The sequence below is a fragment of the Pseudophryne corroboree genome, chromosome 2 (genome assembly GCF_028390025.1).
Source record: "Pseudophryne corroboree isolate aPseCor3 chromosome 2, aPseCor3.hap2, whole genome shotgun sequence".
Lineage (NCBI taxonomy): Eukaryota > Metazoa > Chordata > Amphibia > Anura > Myobatrachidae > Pseudophryne > Pseudophryne corroboree.
In genome coordinates this window covers 1,039,286,192-1,039,300,028 of record NC_086445.1, presented here as the reverse complement: position 1 = coordinate 1,039,300,028, position 13,837 = coordinate 1,039,286,192, and positions in this window count along the sequence as shown.

Genomic DNA, 13,837 nt, shown 5'->3' with positions numbered 1-13,837 from the left:
CGGGTGTTTTTTTCAAAAAACACTAAAAAACTGCTTAAATCATAGAATTTGGGGGTCATTTTGATCCCAAAGTATTATTAACCTCAAAAACCATAATTTACACTCATTTTCAGTCTATTCTGAATACCTCACACCTCACAATATTATTTTTAGTCCTAAAATTTGCACCGAGGTCGCTGTGTGAGTAAGATAAGCGACCCTAGTGGCCGACACAAACACCGGGCCCATCTAGGAGTGGCACTGCAGTGTCACGCAGGATGTCCCTTCCAAAAAACCCTCCCCAAACAGCACATGACGCAAAGAAAAAAAGAGGCGCAATGAGGTAGCTGTGTGAGTAAGATTAGCGACCCTAGTGGCCGACACAAACACCGGGCCCATCTAGGAGTGGCACTGCAGTGTCACGCAGGATGGCCCTTCCAAAAAACCCTCCCCAAACAGCACATGACGCAAAGAAAAAAAGAGGCGCAATGAGGTAGCTGTGTGAGTAAGATTAGCGACCCTAGTGGCCGACACAAACACCGGGCCCATCTAGGAGTGGCACTGCAGTGTCACGCAGGATGTCCCTTCCAAAAAACCCTCCCCAAACAGCACATGACGCAAAGAAAAAAAGAGGCGCAATGAGGTAGCTGTGTGAGTAAGATTAGCGACCCTAGTGGCCGACACAAACACCGGGCCCATCTAGGAGTGGCACTGCAGTGTCACGCAGGATGTCCCTTCCAAAAAACCCTCCCCAAACAGCACATGACGCAAAGAAAAAAAGAGGCGCAATGAGGTAGCTGACTGTGTGAGTAAGATTAGCGACCCTAGTGGCCGACACAAACACCGGGCCCATCTAGGAGTGGCACTGCAGTGTCACGCAGGGTGTCCTTTCCAAAAAACCCTCCCCAATCAGCACATGATGCAAAGAAAAGAAAAAAGAGGTGCAAGATGGAATTGTCCTTGGGCCCTCCCACCCACCCTTATGTTGTATAAACAAAACAGGACATGCACACTTTAACCAACCCATCATTTCAGTGACAGGGTCTGCCACACGACTGTGACTGATATGACGGGTTGGTTTGGACCCCCCCAAAAAAAGAAGCAATTAATCTCTCCTTGCACAAACTGGCTCTACAGAGGCAAGATGTCCACCTCATCTTCACCCTCCGATATATCACCGTGTACATCCCCCTCCTCACAGATTATCAATTCGTCCCCACTGGAATCCACCATCTCAGCTCCCTGTGTACTTTGTGGAGGCAATTGCTGCTGGTCAATGTCTCCGCGGAGGAATTGATTATAATTCATTTTAATGAACATCATCTTCTCCACATTTTCTGGATGTAACCTCGTACGCCGATTGCTGACAAGGTGAGCGGCGGCACTAAACACTCTTTCGGAGTACACACTTGTGGGAGGGCAACTTAGGTAGAATAAAGCCAGTTTGTGCAAGGGCCTCCAAATTGCCTCTTTTTCCTGCCAGTATAAGTACGGACTGTGTGACGTGCCTACTTGGATGCGGTCACTCATATAATCCTCCACCATTCTATCAATGTTGAGAGAATCATATGCAGTGACAGTAGACGACATGTCCGTAATCGTTGTCAGGTCCTTCAGTCCGGACCAGATGTCAGCATCAGCAGTCGCTCCAGACTGCCCTGCATCACCGCCAGCGGGTGGGCTCGGAATTCTGAGCCTTTTCCTCGCACCCCCAGTTGCGGGAGAATGTGAAGGAGGAGATGTTGACAGGTCGCGTTCCGCTTGACTTGACAATTTTGTCACCAGCAGGTCTTTCAACCCCAGCAGACCTGTGTCTGCCGGAAAGAGAGATCCAAGGTAGGCTTTAAATCTAGGATCGAGCACGGTGGCCAAAATGTAGTGCTCTGATTTCAACAGATTGACCACCCGTGAATCCTTGTTAAGCGAATTAAGGGCTGCATCCACAAGTCCCACATGCCTAGCGGAATCGCTCCCTTTTAGCTCCTTCTTCAATGCCTCCAGCTTCTTCTGCAAAAGCCTGATGAGGGGAATGACCTGACTCAGGCTGGCAGTGTCTGAACTGACTTCACGTGTGGCAAGTTCAAAGGGCATCAGAACCTTGCACAACGTTGAAATCATTCTCCACTGCACTTGAGACAGGTGCATTCCACCTACTATATCGTGCTCAATTGTATAGGCTTGAATGGCCTTTTGCTGCTCCTCCAACCTCTGAAGCATATAGAGGGTTGAATTCCACCTCGTTACCACTTCTTGCTTCAGATGATGGCAGGGCAGGTTCAGTAGTTTTTGGTGGTGCTCCAGTCTTCTGTACGTGGTGCCTGTACGCCGAAAGTGTCCCGCAATTTTTCTGGCCACCGACAGCATCTCTTGCACGCCCCTGTCGTTTTTTAAAAAATTCTGCACCACCAAATTCAAGGTATGTGCAAAACATGGGACGTGCTGGAATTTGCCCATATTTAATGCACACACAATATTGCTGGCGTTGTCCGATGCCACAAATCCACAGGAGAGTCCAATTGGGGTAAGCCATTCCGCGATGATCTTCCTCAGTTGCCGTAAGAGGTTTTCAGCTGTGTGCGTATTCTGGAAAGCGGTGATACAAAGCGTAGCCTGCCTAGGAAAGAGTTGGCGTTTGCGAGATGCTGCTACTGGTGCCGCCGCTGCTGTTCTTGCGGCGGGAGTCCATACATCTACCCAGTGGGCTGTCACAGTCATATAGTCCTGACCCTGCCCTGCTCCACTTGTCCACATGTCCGTGGTTAAGTGGACATTGGGTACAACTGCATTTTTTAGGACACTGGTGAGTCTTTTTCTGACGTCCGTGTACATTCTCGGTATCGCCTGCCTAGAGAAGTGGAACCTAGATGGTATTTGGTAACGGGGGCACACTGCCTCAATAAATTGTCTAGTTCCCTGTGAACTAACGGCGGATACCGGACGCACGTCTAACACCAACATAGTTGTCAAGGACTCAGTTATCCGCTTTGCAGTAGGATGACTGCTGTGATATTTCATCTTCCTCGCAAAGGACTGTTGAACAGTCAATTGCTTACTGGAAGTAGTACAAGTGGGCTTACGACTTCCCCTCTGGGATGACCATCGACTCCCAGCGGCAACAACAGCAGCGCCAGCAGCAGTAGGCGTTACACGCAAGGATGCATCGGAGGAATCCCAGGCAGGAGAGGACTCGTCAGAATTGCCAGTGACATGGCCTGCAGGACTATTGGCATTCCTGGGGAAGGAGGAAATTGACACTGAGGGAGTTGGTGGGGTGGTTTGCGTGAGCTTGGTTACAAGAGGAAGGGATTTACTGGTCAGTGGACTGCTTCCGCTGTCACCCAAAGTTTTTGAACTTGTCACTGACTTATTATGAATGCGCTGCAGGTGACGTATAAGGGAGGATGTTCCGAGGTGGTTAACGTCCTTACCCCTACTTATTACAGCTTGACAAAGGGAACACACGGCTTGACACCTGTTGTCCGCATTTCTGGTGAAATACCTCCACACCGAAGAGCTGATTTTTTTGGTATTTTCACCTGGCATGTCAACGGCCATATTCCTCCCACGGACAACAGGTGTCTCCCCGGGTGCCTGACTTAAACAAACCACCTCACCATCAGAATCCTCCTGGTCAATTTCCTCCCCAGCGCCAGCAACACCCATATCCTCCTCATCCTGGTGTACTTCAACACTGACATCTTCAATCTGACTATCAGGAACTGGACTGCGGGTGCTCCTTCCAGCACTTGCAGGGGGCGTGCAAATGGTGGAAGGCGCATGCTCTTCACGTCCAGTGTTGGGAAGGTCAGGCATCGCAACCGACACAATTGGACTCTCCTTGTGGATTTGGGATTTCGAAGAATGCACAGTTCTTTGCTGTGCTGCTTTTGCCAGCTTGAGTCTTTTCATTTTTCTAGCGAGAGGCTGAGTGCTTCCATCCTCATGTGAAGCTGAACCACTAGCCATGAACATAGGCCAGGGCCTCAGCCGTTCCTTGCCACTCCGTGTGGTAAATGGCATATTGGCAAGTTTACGCTTCTCCTCCGACAATTTTATTTTAGGTTTTGAAGTCCTTTTTTTACTGATATTTGGTGTTTTGGATTTGACATGCTCTGTACTATGACATTGGGCATCGGCCTTGGCAGACGACGTTGCTGGCATTTCATCGTCTCGGCCATGACTAGTGGCAGCAGCTTCAGCACGAGGTGGAAGTGGATCTTGATCTTTCCCTAATTTTGGAACCTCAACATTTTTGTTCTCCATATTTTAATAGGCACAACTAAAAGGCACCTCAGGTAAACAATGGAGATGGATGGATTGGATACTAGTATACAATTATGGACGGGCTGCCGAGTGCCGACACAGAGGTAGCCACAGCCGTGAACTACCGCACTGTACTGTGTCTGCTGCTAATATATAGACTGGTTGATAAAGAGATAGTATACTCGTAACTAGTATGTATGTATAAAGAAAGAAAAAAAAACCACGGTTAGGTGGTATATACAATTATGGACGGGCTGCCGAGTGCCGACACAGAGGTAGCCACAGCCGTGAACTACCGCACTGTACTGTGTCTGCTGCTAATATATAGACTGGTTGATAAAGAGATAGTATACTCGTAACTAGTATGTATGTATAAAGAAAGAAAAAAAAACCACGGTTAGGTGGTATATACAATTATGGACGGGCTGCCGAGTGCCGACACAGAGGTAGCCACAGCCGTGAACTACCGCACTGTACTGTGTCTGCTGCTAATATAGACTGGTTGATAAAGAGATAGTATACTCGTAACTAGTATGTATGTATAAAGAAAGAAAAAAAAACCACGGTTAGGTGGTATATACAATTATGGACGGGCTGCCGAGTGCCGACACAGAGGTAGCCACAGCCGTGAACTACCGCACTGTACTGTGTCTGCTGCTAATATATAGACTGGTTGATAAAGAGATAGTATACTCGTAACTAGTATGTATGTATAAAGAAAGAAAAAAAAACCACGGTTAGGTGGTATATACAATTATGGACGGGCTGCCGAGTGCCGACACAGAGGTAGCCACAGCCGTGAACTACCGCACTGTACTGTGTCTGCTGCTAATATATAGACTGGTTGATAAAGAGATAGTATACTCGTAACTAGTATGTATGTATAAAGAAAGAAAAAAAAACCACGGTTAGGTGGTATATACAATTATGGACGGGCTGCCGAGTGCCGACACAGAGGTAGCCACAGCCGTGAACTACCGCACTGTACTGTGTCTGCTGCTAATATATAGACTGGTTGATAAAGAGATAGTATACTCGTAACTAGTATGTATGTATAAAGAAAGAAAAAAAAACCACGGTTAGGTGGTATATACAATTATGGACGGGCTGCCGAGTGCCGACACAGAGGTAGCCACAGCCGTGAACTACCGCACTGTACTGTGTCTGCTGCTAATATATAGACTGGTTGATAAAGAGATAGTATACTCGTAACTAGTATGTATGTATAAAGAAAGAAAAAAAAAACCACGGTTAGGTGGTATATACAATTATGGACGGGCTGCCGAGTGCCGACACAGAGGTAGCCACAGCCGTGAACTACCGCACTGTACTGTGTCTGCTGCTAATATATAGACTGGTTGATAAAGAGATAGTATACTCGTAACTAGTATGTATGTATAAAGAAAGAAAAAAAAACCACGGTTAGGTGGTATATACAATTATGGACGGGCTGCCGAGTGCCGACACAGAGGTAGCCACAGCCGTGAACTACCGCACTGTACTGTGTCTGCTGCTAATATAGACTGGTTGATAAAGAGATAGTATACTACTAATATTATATATACTGGTGGTCAGGTCACTGGTCACTAGTCACACTGGCAGTGGCACTCCTGCAGCAAAAGTGTGCACTGTTTAATTTTAATATAATATTATGTACTCCTGGCTCCTGCTATAACCTATAACTGGCACTGCAGTAGTGCTCCCCAGTCTCCCCCACAATTATAAGCTGTGTGAGCTGAGCAGTCAGACAGATATATAATATATATAGATGATGCAGCACACTGGCCTGAGCCTGAGCAGTGCACACAGATATGGTATGTGACTGACTGAGTCACTGTGTGTATCGCTTTTTTCAGGCAGAGAACGGATATATTAAATAAACTGCACTGTGTGTCTGGTGGTCACTCACTATATAATATATTATGTACTCCTGGCTCCTGCTATAACCTATAACTGGCACTGCAGTAGTGCTCCCCAGTCTCCCCCACAATTATAAGCTGTGTGAGCTGAGCAGTCAGACAGATATATAATATATATAGATGATGCAGCACACTGGCCTGAGCCTGAGCAGTGCACACAGATATGGTATGTATGTGACTGAGTCACTGTGTGCTGTGTATCGCTTTTTTCAGGCAGAGAACGGATTATAAATAAAACTGGTGGTCACTGGTCACTATCAGCAAAACTCTGCACTGTACTGAGTACTCCTAATGCTCCCCAAAATTAGTAAATCAAGTGTCTCTCTAATCTATTCTAAACGGAGAGGACGCCAGCCACGTCCTCTCCCTATCAATCTCAATGCACGTGTGAAAATGGCGGCGACGCGCGGCTCCTTATATAGAATCCGAGTCTCGCGATAGAATCCGAGCCTCGCGAGAATCCGACAGCGTCATGATGACGTTCGGGCGCGCTCGGGTTAACCGAGCAAGGCGGGAAGATCCGAGTCGCTCGGACCCGTGAAAAAAAACATGAAGTTCTGGCGGGTTCGGATTCAGAGAAACCGAACCCGTTCATCTCTAGTGTAAATGCCAGATATTTGTTAAAAACCTATTAAAGGTGTGAGCCACAGTGCTAAATGTAAACATGACATTATTAAAGAAGTTGTTGAGACGTATATGAATGGCCTGCCAAAATACATAGATCGGTCAGTTAAGACAACTGCTTTTATTAAAGCCAACATACATCATTTTGCAGAAGTAACTGAAACCGATCCGTGACTAGGCATAATCGGCTACGTTTGAAACATGTTTTAAATTTAAATGTCTGTAAAAAACCACAAATGAAACTTTTGTAACATACAAAATGTCACAGTTATTCCGGCGTGTAAAGGTGTAACAGGATGTAACAACATTAACCAGTTTGAGAAAGCGCAAACAGTGCAGGGAACAGGAGGTAGGCAGGTAACAGCGTGCTAGGGATGTAGAGTTAGAGTAAACGCCTACCATCGTATTACCGATTGACTAATCACAGGCTGACAACATTGCTGGTTTAAGCATTTTTATACACGGTGTAATACACCATAATATGTGGTATGTATGCAATGATATAAATGGTGTAAATCTTTTTTTTCGTTAATATACATGTCTGGACATGCCTTATATTCATACTTGCCTACTCTCCCGGAATGGCCGGGAGGCTCACGAAAATCGGGTGACCCTCCTGGCACCCCGGAAGAGCAGGCAAGTCTCCCGGATTCAGGGGTCCCCCTGCCCGTCCGCCCACTTAGTGTGTAAAGTGGGCGGTCCGGGCAGTTGATGACGCGATTCTTGCTGAATTGCGTCATCGTAGCCACGCCCCCTGCAGTGTAATGGCGGGGATCGCGGCATTACAGAGCCGGGACCTGGCTTAAAGGACGTGGGACGGTAACTTCGCCCCCGTCCCGCCCCTGCTCCACCCCGCCCCGCCTCCGGTCCACCTCCTCCCCACGTCACAGCCCTCCCCTGCCCCCCTGCTGAGCCGACCTGGCTGCTCTCTCCCGCAGAGAGCAGCCAGAATGTCGGCATCAGTGGCGGATCTTGCCACGGGCAAGCGGTACTTTTGCCCGGGGCACCGCCTTCCGGAGGGCGCTGCACCAGGGCAAGATCCGCCACTGTGCCCCCCGTTGTGCCCAGCCACTTTGAAGGGAACCAGACGCGTAGCGTCTAGTTTCCCTTCATTGAGAGGACCTTAGTTGTGCGGTGCGCGATGACATCATCGCGCACAGCATAGTGGCACAGACACTAGGGGTCATAATTGACCTCTAGTGTCTATGCTGTTCTATGGGAGAGACGTAATAACGTCTCTCCCATAGATCGAGGAGAGGAGAAGAGCGGCGCCGACGGCGGAGGAGGTCTGCAGCGGTCTGGATCAGGAACGGGGATGGTAAGTATACTTTTTTTTATTTAATTTTTTCTTTCAGGGTCGCTACAGGGGGCATAAATGGCGGCGTAACTGACCACCCCCCATTTGAAGCCACGCCCCTAGACTTTGCCCAGGGCGCCACAAGGCCAAGAACCGGCCCTGGTCGGCATGTATGCTTATATTCTAAAATATCAAAGGGAAAAGTAACAATTTTATCACATACTCAGACCTTTATGATACATATCATCAGTGTAACAATATAATATGCACAGGTGATAAACTGATATATGTAATATATATATAGACATATAGAAAACATGCCCCTTTTTGAAAGTACATATGATGTGCTGAACTAGTATTCTATAAGCCACAATAACGCTTGTGTCTTTCATTTAACACGGTTTTCATATGTATGTCAGTGTGAGATTACTGTATCTTATTTAAACAATATATATTTATCATATATATTATGACTCTGGAACACATAATACTGGTGTAGATAGGAGGATTGCACATGATCACATAGTATTATTTGTTTAAAAATTATACCCAAATTATAGGATAAATATCCAGTGGAATTGCCCTGGAGATTATCACAACATGTTGTTTATTGTTTTTTTGTTTTTGTACTTTCACATATATGATGTGATGAACTAATATTCTATAAGTCACAATGTTTAATGTGCTATTTCTGCTTGGCGATTGATAATAAGTGTGAAAAATCTAAAAATGTTACCAACTTGTGACTTAGGGAAAAAAAAAGATATGTCAGCAAACATCATATATATATTTCAATTCTTATCTATCAACACAGGCTCTGATGTGTGTGTGTTTGAAATGAAGCATGCAGTAGCTTATCTACAACCCCCCTCTGGACTTTCAGCGTGTTAGAGGATCCCAGACCCACAGTGAAAGTATGAATTAAAAAAAAGAAAAAGAAAAACACTTTAAACAGATACAATGATTTCTTCATATAATATTATTAATATTAAGAGTTAATACTTATTTTATAAATCAATTGGGAATAAATAAGAATTTACTCACCAGTAATTCTATTTCTCGTAGTCCGTAGTGGATGCTGGGGACTCCGTAAGGACCATGGGGAATAGACGGGCTCCACAGGAGACTGGGCACTCTAAAGAAAGATTAGGTACTATCTGGTGTGCACTGGCTCCTCCCTCTATGCCCCTCCTCCAGACCTCAGTTAAGGAAACTGTGCCCGGAAGAGCTGACATTACAAGGAAAGGATTTTTGGAATCCAGGGTAAGACTCATACCAGCCACACCAATCACACCGTACAACTTGTGATAACCTTACCCAGTTCACAGTATGAACAAAACTGAGCATCACTCAACGGATGCCCCATAACGATAACCCTTTATTAAGCAATAACTATATACACGTATTGCAGAAAGTCCGCACTTGGGACGGGCGCCCAGCATCCACTACGGACTACGAGAAATAGAATTACCGGTGAGTAAATTCTTATTTTCTCTAACGTCCTAGTGGATGCTTGGAACTCCGTAAGGACCATGGGGATTATACCAAAGCTCCCAAACGGGCGGGAGAGTGCGGATGACTCTGCATCACCGAATGGGCAAACACAAGGTCCTCCTCAGCCAGGGTATCAAACTTGTAGAATTTAGCAAAAGTGTTTGAACCCGACCAAGTAGCAGCTCGGCAAAGCTGTAATGTCGAGACCCCTCGGGCAGCTGCCCAAGAAGAGCCCACTTTCCTTGTGGAATGGGCTTTTACTGAACTCGGATGCGGCAATCCTGCCGCAGAATGAGCCTGCTGAATCGTGTTACAGATCCAGCGAGCAATAGTCTGCTTTGAAGCAGGTGCACCCAGCTTGTTGGGTGCATACAGGATAAACAGCGAGTCAGTCTTCCTGACTCCAGCTGTTCTAGAAACATAAATCTTCAAAGCCCGGACTACATCTAGCAACTCGGAGTCCTCCAAGTCACGAGTAGCCGCAGGCACCACAATAGGCTGGTTCAAATGAAAAGATGACACCACCTTTGGCAGAAATTGCGGACGAGTCCGCAATTCTGCCCTATCCATATGGAAAACCAGATAGGGGCTTTTACACGACAAAGCCGCCAATTCTGACACACGCCTAGCCGAAGCTAAGGCCAACAGCATGACCACTTTCCAAGTGAGATACTTTAGCTCCACTGTTTTAAGTGGCTCAACCCAGTGGGATTTCAAGGAATCCAAAACGACGTTGAGATCCCAAGGTGCCACCGGTGGCACAAAAGGGGGCTGAATATGCAGCACTCTTTTAACAAACGTCTGGACCTCCGGTAGTGAAGCCAGTTCTTTTTGAAAGAAAATGGATAGGGACGAAATCTGGACCTTTATGGACCCTAATTTTAGGCCCATAGTCACACCTGACTGTAGGAAGTGTAGGAATCGCCCCAGCTGGAATTCCTCTGTAGGGGCCTTCCTGGCCTCACACCAAGCAACATATTTGCGCCATATGCGGTGATAATGTTTTGCGGTCACATCCTTCCTAGCTTTAATCAGCGTAGGAATGACTTCCTCCGGAATGACTTCCTCCGGAATGCCCTTTTCCTTTAGGATCCGGCGTTCAACCGTCATGCCGTCAAACGTAGCCGCGGTAAGTCTTGGAACAGACAGGGCCCCTGCTGTAACAGGTCCTGTCTGAGCGGCAGAGGCCATGGGTCCTCTGAGATCATTTCTTGTAGTTCTGGGTACCAAGTTCTTCTTGGCCAATCCTGAACGATGAGTATTGTTCTTACTCCTCTCTTTCTTACTATCCTCAGTACCTTGGGTATGAGAGGAAGAGGAGGGAACACATAAACCGTCTGGTACACCCACTAGTGCGTCCACAGCTATCGCCTGAGGGTCCCTTGACCTGGCGCAATATATATATTTTTTTTTAGCTTTTTGTTGAGGCGGGACGCCATCATGTCCACCTGTGGCAGTTCCCAACGATTTACAATCTGTGTGAAGACTTCTTGATGAAGTCCCCACTCTCCCGGGTGGAGGTCGTGCCTGCTGAGGAAGTCTGCTTCCCTGTTGTCCACTCCCGGAATGAACACTGCTGACAGTGCTAGCACGTGATTCTCCGCCCATCGAAGAATCCTTGTGGCTTCTGCCATTGCCATGCTGCTTCGTGTGCCGCCCTGGCGGTTTACATGGGCAACCGCCGTGATGTTGTCTGACTGAATCAGTACTGGTTGGTTTTGAAGCAGGGGCTCTGCTGGACTCAGGGCGTTGTAAATGGCCCTTAGTTCCAGTATATTTATGTGTAGTGAAGTCTCCAGACTTGACCACTGTCCTTGGAAGTTTCCTCCCTGAGTGACTGCCCCCCATCCTCGGAGGCTTGCATCCGTGGTCACCAGGACCCAGTCCTGTATGCCGAACCTGTGGCCCTCGAGAAGATGAGCACTTTGCAGCCACCACAGCAGAGACACCCTGGCCCTTGGGGACAGGGTGATCAACCGATGCATCTGAAGATGCGATCCGGACCATTTGTCCAACAGATCCCACTGAAAGATCCTTGCATGGAACCTGCCGAAGGGAATTGCTTCGTTAGAAGCCACCATCTTTCCCAGGACTCGCGTGCAGTGATGCACCGACACCTGTTTTGGTTTCAGGAGGTCCCTGACCAGAGATGACAATTCCTGGGCCTTCTCCACCGGGAGAAACACCTTCTGTTCTGTGTCCAGAATCATGCCCAGGAAAAGCAGACGCGTCGCAGGAATCAGCTGCGACTTTGGGATATTCAGAATCCAGCCGTGCTGTTGCAACACTTCCTGAGTGAGTGCTACGCTGACCAACAACTGTTTTCTGGACCTCGCTTTATGAGGAGATCGTCCAAGTACGGGATAATTATAACTCCCTTCTTCCGAAGGAGTATCATCATTTCGGCCATTACCTTGGTAAATATTCTCGGTGCCGTGGAGAGACCAAACGGCAACATCTGGAATTGGTACTGACAGTCCTGTACCACAAACCTGAGGTATTCCTGGTGAGGTGGGTAAATGGGGACATGCAAGTAAGCATCCTTGATGTCCAGCGACACCATAAAATCCCCCTCTTCCAGGCTTGCAATAACCGCCCTGAGCGATTCCATTTTGAACTTGAACTTCTTTATATAAGTGTTCAAGGATTTATAATTCAGAATGGGTCTCACCGAACCGTCCGGTTTCGGTACCACAAACGTTGTGGAATAGTAACCCCTTCCCTGTTGAAGGAGGGGTACCTTGATTATCACCTGCTGGAGGTACAGCTTGTGAATTGCCACCAGTACTACCTCCCTTTCCCTGGGGGAAGCTGGCAAGGCCGATTTGAGGTAACGGTGAGGGGGAGTCGCCTCGAACTCCAGCTTGTAACCCTGAGATACAATTTGTACAGCCCAGAGATCCACCTGTGAGCAAACCCACTGGTTGCTGAAGTTTCGGAGACGCGCCCCTACCGCACCTGGCTCCGCCTGTGGAGCCCCAACGTCATGCGGTGGACTTAGTGGAAGCAGGGGAGGATTTTTGTTCCTGGGAACTGGCTGCCTGGTGCAGCTTCTTTCCTCTACCCCTGCCTCTGGCCAGAAAGGAAGCGCATCTGACCCGCTTGCCTTTCTGAGGCCGAAAGGACTGCATTTGATAATACGGTGCTTTCTTAGGCTGTGAGGAAACCTGAGGCAAGAAAGTCGACTTTCCAGCTGTCGCTGTGGACACGAGGTCCGAGAGACCGTCCCCAAACAGTTCCTCATCTTTATAAGGCAAAACCTCCATGTGTTTTTTAGAATCAGCATCACCTGTCCACTGCCGAGTCCATAATACTCTCCTGGCAGAAATGGACATTGCATTAATTCTAGATGCCAGCAGGCAAATGTCCCTCTGGGCATCCCGCATATATAAGACGACGTCTTTTATATGTTCTAGGGTTAGCAAGATATTATCCCTGTCGAGGGAATCAATGTTGTGTGACAGGGTATCAGTCCATGCTGCGGCAGCACTACACATCCAGGCTGAAGCAATAGCAGGTCTCAGTAGAGTACCAGAGTGTGTATACACAGACTTCAGGATAGCTTCCTGCTTTCTATCCGCAGGCTCCTTTAGGGCGGCCGTATCCTGAGACGGCAGGGCCACCCTTTTAGATAAGCGTGTGAGCGCCTTTTCCACCCTAGGGGATGTTTCCCAACGTAACCTGTCCGTTGGTGGGAAAGGGAACGCCATCAGTAACCTCTTAGAAATCACTAGTTTCTTATCAGGGGAACTCCACGCTTCTTCACACAATTCATTTAATTCATCAGATGGGGGAAAAGTCACTGGCTGCTTTTTCTCCCCAAACATATAAACCCTCTTGGTAGTAACCGGGTTAACATCAGAAAATAAGAATTTACTCACCGGTAATTCTATTTCTCGTAGTCCGTAGTGGATGCTGGGTACTCCGTAAGGACCATGGGGAATAGCAGGCTCCGCAGGAGACTGGGCACTCTAAAAGAAAGATTAGGTACTATCTGGTGTGCACTGGCTCCTCCCTCTATGCCCCTCCTCCAGACCTCAGTTAGGGAAACTGTGCCCGGAAGAGCTGACATTACTAGGAAAGGATTTGGAATCCAGGGTAAGATTCATACCAGCCACACCAATCACACCGTACAACTTGTGATAACTATACCCAGTTAACAGTATGAAAACAATAATGAGCCTCATTAACAGATGGCTCATAACAAAACCCTTTAGTTACGCAATAACTATATACATGTATTGCAGGGCTCCCAGCATCC